The sequence below is a fragment of the Semicossyphus pulcher genome, unplaced genomic scaffold, assembly GCF_022749685.1.
Source record: "Semicossyphus pulcher isolate SPU_LCO1_2020_fin unplaced genomic scaffold, fSemPul1.0.p SCAF_24, whole genome shotgun sequence".
Lineage (NCBI taxonomy): Eukaryota > Metazoa > Chordata > Actinopteri > Labriformes > Labridae > Semicossyphus > Semicossyphus pulcher.
The window spans coordinates 13,596,606-13,602,254 of NW_027211698.1; positions in this window are offsets into that span (position 1 = coordinate 13,596,606).

A 5,649-nucleotide genomic window follows, 5' to 3' on the forward strand; every position below is an offset into this window, starting at 1 on the left:
AGCATTGCACAGAAATATCCCCCGACACAGTTAAAAAACAGATAAGTTTGACAGATTCTATCATCCAGACTTTTTGCCACCTTATTTCACAGCAGACACGGACAATTTGCAATGTTCAAAAAGTGCAACTTGAAGAAAAAATTAAAGAGTTAAAATAGGAAAATTGTTGCTGTTATTCTTACACATCTGCTTTTAAAGTTAGAGCTTCAACACAACAACTAAAGCTGGAGTTTTTGCCAGTACGCGGCCTGTCCCCTGCAGCTGCTGTTCTGCTGCCACCTGCTGGTCAATACCAGAACTGCAGCTACTTCAGCTCTAACGTTTGAACGAGACAACCGTCAGTGATGCTTACAAAATAAAAGCCCTGCGTTCACAGGCTATCTTAAGTAAAAGTATGTTAGCATTTTCAGCAGCTGTCACTTATTGTATGAGAAGAAAAAGTTGGAAGAAGGACATTTTTTCAACTTTTAAAGGAACAGTAACGTTTAAAATCACAAAATTCACAAGATTTGAAGAGTTTTTTATCCTCTTGTTAAGATTGTCGTGTATTTAATCTCCATATTTGTGATCATATCAGAGGGTTACACAGTGAGGAGGAGGTTCATACTGTAGCTGCCTGCAGGATGTGATCAGAGTGTGATTAATTGCATTTCCATCGTTATAACTGCTGCACACACACACAACAGCACGGACCACCTACATAAATGTTAACACACATTAAGAGACTTTTATCAGATTTTTTTTCACTTCCTTTTCCTTTTTTAACCTCCTCTCATCTACAATCCCTGATCTAGTGACGATAAAGATCCTGGATAATAGGGGAGAGAGAGTGTGTGTGTGTGTGTGTGTGTGTCCCTGCTCGTGTTTCTCAGGCCCAGCAGCTTCTTCTTCTCTTGTTTAATTGGTGTATCGTGTTTCTCTCCCACGGGGATTCCCCGCAGTTCACACGCTCACATGTATGTTCTTTAACCATAAAACGGTGCTGAGGAAACACACGTGCTCTCCTGGTGACCCCGGCTCGGACAGGAAGTAGTTGTTGGTCGCATGAGATGATGTCCTCTGGTACTTTTTATGGCGATATTGGATCTTTAAAGCCCAGGAGGGGGCTGTTTTAAAGTCATGTGACCTGTGTCTGGCAGAAGGTTAATTGTCTATTATGCCTGTATGCTTTAAAAGAAGCTGCTGGGGGTTAGCGTAGCTTAGCACAAAGACTGGAAACGGATGGAAACAGCTAGCCTGGATCTGTTTAATGGAACAAATCTGCCTAAAAGTATCTCAAAACATTTATTTCTCTTGCAGAAAGAAACTTCATGAGCATGTTCAGACTTTGCACATCTTCCGTGAGTTGTTGAAATGCATTCTGGGAAATTTAAAGACTCGCAGTAGAAGGAAAATGCAGTTAAAGTCACAACCTGATGATTTCTGGCTGTTTTAAGGAGGTATCGTGTTCTTTAAGTAGACAACAGCTTCCCCATGGAGCTGTAAAGCTGGAACGTACTGTATGTTCTCCACACAGCTGCATGTAAACTTGTGTGTGTGTATGCGTTAGCTCCACATGAACTGACACTCACTGCAGCTTAAATGCTGCGGTGTGTTTACTTACCCGACTCGCGGCCCCGCGCAGGTCAGAGCAGCTGTCGGCTCGTGGTGATGAAAAGTGCTGCACACGCAGAGGGAGGGCGGGCATGTATGTGGGAGAGTCTGCAGGGCATTTATGGAGAAATACTGACTAATGTGAGGAACCTGAACGCACCGTCCAGGAAGAGACGTCTCACCTGAGTTTTAATAGTCGATCAATAGTGTGCACGTTGAACATGATGCTCAAAAATATCGATATTTTAGAAGACAAATTGAAGTTTCTGATGTTCTTGACACATTGAGGCTTTATTTTTATTTGCTGTTAGAAGGAAAGAAAGAAATCTCATGGCACAATCAGCACAGACAAAACAAGAAAGCAAAGTAGACAGGAAGTCACAGTCTCTGCATGAGTCACTGTTAGTAATTGCTGCAAGATTGAGGCATAAAAGCGTTCAGGAGATTTCTGTTCTTTCTGATGCACAGTTTAGATTTCCTTTGCTGTGTCATAAACACCTCTTGTGCTGGTGGAATAAAGTTATCACTAACTGTTTTCTGTCCCTTTCCAACAATAATGCCCACATTATTTCAGCATCTGGATTTTATCCCCTGTAGTCAGAGTTGTTTTGTTTTGTTGCTGCAAGAACACACTGTTCGTCATGTGTTTGTACTCGCTTTAAGCTTTAAGCTAAAAGCTTTTTTATGTCACCTGGGGCTGAGCTGAATCATCTTTCAAGACCTCGATTAAAGTGCCTTTGGTGCACAACTTCCCATTGTACTTAAAGGAGCAAGTCGCCCCCGGAAAAAGCAGCTGTCAGTCAAAGCTGGTGTTCTTTGTAATCGATAGAAGCAATAATATTTGAAATCGGCGCTGAAGTGACATACGACCGTTTCTCTGCAGGCAACGGCTCAGAGCGGGACAGAATCTGAAATATGACGAGAATATACCGGTGGATTGGAAAAGATCTTCAGGTCTGCAGTCTGCATTTCAAACCTGACAATTCTGAACGAGACGTGACATCGGAGGCGGACGTCCTAGATTGAGGAAGTGTAGTTTAGCGAGGTTTTCCAGGGCCCGTTGAAGAAGCGGATAGCGTCCTCCAAAGGCACAGAGCCAAATTGCATTTTTTTTAAATGAAGTCAAAATACCCCCGAGATGTCGTGACGTAATTTGGAGCCTTCTTAGCTTTTGTCTGAAAAATGTAACCCCACTTTTTGCTCTCCTTTTACCTCTGTTTTTGGTCTCCACCGCCTCTAATTTTATCAAACTTTTAAAATCACATGTAGAAAACTTTGTGTAAAGACTCTTTGAACAGTCTTTGATGCTCTGATTCGCATTATCTTGTGTTTTTGTGGCCCTCTCAGCCGTCTGTGACAGCTGACATCCTCACACTCTCCGAAGCATCCAATCTGCTCCTCAAAGCAAAGAACGAGCTCTTATTTTCCCTCCTCTTCAGCCTCCTCCAGAATGCATTTAGCACATATGTTGACAGCAGTAGCTTGTTCTATGAATGCACAAATTACCACAATGTGTCAGTTTTCCAAACCCTCCACATGTCGTGCAGCAGCGTGGGCGTGGGAGGTCTGAGGGCTGGAATGTGAACAGCTGGACGCCCCGGATGGCAGATGAGGCGGGTGTCTGCTGGACGATGGGGGCACACAGGGCCGCGCGGAGGAGGAGGATCCCTCCCTCCTCTTATCGCCAATCTGTGAGAAACTGGAAGTGGTACATTTTCCGAGGATTTTCTCCGATGAAGCAATGGAGTCGGACTCCAGGGAGCGGAGCTTAAGACATTGATCCAATCAGATACGCCCTCGCCGGCTGCCTCGCTCTCTCAGCTGCTGTCTATCAGTCTTCCTCACACGCCTGCTGCTATTTGTCAAATTCACAGTTTGTACCGCTGACTGTTTTGGTTTTCCCACTCTTTAAAAAAGGCGATAAATCACAGCATCGTGTTCATGAACACTTTCTCTCTGATGCCCTCTTTTCCTTCTTGTTGTTGAACACAGCAAATGAAATCATTTCTCTCCTGCTTCCTGATATTCCCTCGATGTTATCTCAGCCTGTCAGCTGCTGTCTCTTTATTCCAGAACGCCTAAGCCCAATTTTTTTCTTGTGCACTCGTTAACCTTTGATTTAGGTACATTTTAAGAACATTTTAGCTGATTTAAAGATGTAAAACTAGACGTATTTCACAAGGAATATGCTCATAATGTGAGCGCAGTTCCTCCTCTTCTCTACATCTGGCAACCATTAAATTAATCCCACATTGTTTAGCAGCATTAAACTTGGTTAAAAAGATTTAAATGCACCAATTCACTTAATTGCAGTTAGTTGAGAAAGAAGAGAGACTCTCGTGCTCTTTGGCAAATATAAAGCGACAGGCAGCAACCACTTAGCTTAGCTTAGCCTAAAGGCTGGAACAGCTATTGTAGCTCTTACAAAACAGTTAAGAAATACCTGTACCATTACCAGCAAGCTCATTACATTCACATTGTTTAATTTAGAGAAACACAAAGAAGCCTAATTGTAGTTCTAGATAAAAAAAGAGGGGGCTATTTCATGTTAAACAACCTCTAAGCAGCAGGTAACTTCCTGGTTAAACCACAGCTCATCGTTTGTACTTCTCCGTTTGTGTTCAAAGCCAACGGACCAGATATCGTCTGTTAATTAGAAGTGTGTGTTTTGCGCTTACGCTAAGCTGAGAGTTGTGCATGCTAACCAGGAAGCGGCCGCTAAAGAAAACAAAATGGCGGCATCCGATGCGACACCATTGCAAGTCTGGGAGCATTTCTGCCTCAACGCTGCAAAGAAAAGGATCGCCTGCAAGATTTGTAAAGCAGACCTTGCTTATAACGGGAGCACGTCGGTAATGCACGAGCGTTTGCAGAGAAGGCACTTGTGGATAATGCCGACTCGCACAGATCGATGATTAGCTACTCAACTAGTTAAAGGACAAGTTGGATTTTTTTTTTAAAAATTTTAAGATTTTTTTTTTGGCCTTTCATGCCTTTATTGAGAGGACAGTGGATAGTGTTGGAAACAGGGGAGGAGACTGGGGATGACGTGCGCCAGGAGTTGAACCCGGGGCCGTCGCATTGAGGACTATAGCCTCTGTATATGGCCGCCAATGTAACCCACGAACAAAACCTGGGCCCTATTTTTACAATTTTTGTGTCAAAATGACTCATAAGATGGCTGCAACATGATCCCCTGGGGCAATGGCGCCCGATCAAAGTACGTCCACTAAAAGTGCTTGTTTTTGCCGCTGACGGGCTCAGGTTGTTACTCCAGGTGTCCGACAACAATGAAATGATCCCGACAAAGATCGTCCTTTTTATAAAGAGTAAGATCCTTTTTGTGTAACGAGAAACAGAAGTCTCGCTCTGAAATCTCGCGGGTGGTGAGATGTTACCTGAACAGGACGGTGGAAATGTTTATTTACCTTTGTATCAGTCGGAGCCAAACCAGCAGCAAGTTAATGAAGAGATGATTTTTGAATGGAGAGCTCATGTTTATTGTCTTTATTGTTCGTTAGCACATGCTTAGAGAACCTCCAACTACATTTAATTTTGTGCAATTAATTATCCGACTAGTCGACTATCGTAATAGTTGTTAGTTGCAGCCCTAATGCTCGCTGTTAAACTGTTCCTCCAGGTGAAAAGAATTGAACCACTGTAGTTCAAAACCCTACCTATATGATCCCACAGTGACCTTTTACATACATAACCTGAAATTTAGACATTATGCACAAGCCTGTTTATTATGGCAACATATATGATTAAAGCCTCATCTTTTCCTGCAGTCATTTCCATGCAGGATGGGTGTGTCACTGTGGAAACCCAAACTCTTGCATGCTCTTTCTTCATGCTGCAGAAAAGGTCTTAGGGGACCCACTCATCAACTCACACAAGGGAGGAGTTCTGGTGTGTTGGGGCAACTCTGAGTAACCAATAACTTCCATCATCAGTGCAGCAGGCCTGCCTCCGCTCTGGGTCCCCCCCCCCTGTCCGTGTAAGTGCTCTCCATGCAGCAGCCATGCACTGGGAGATCTAGAGGGAGGGTCTCTGAGT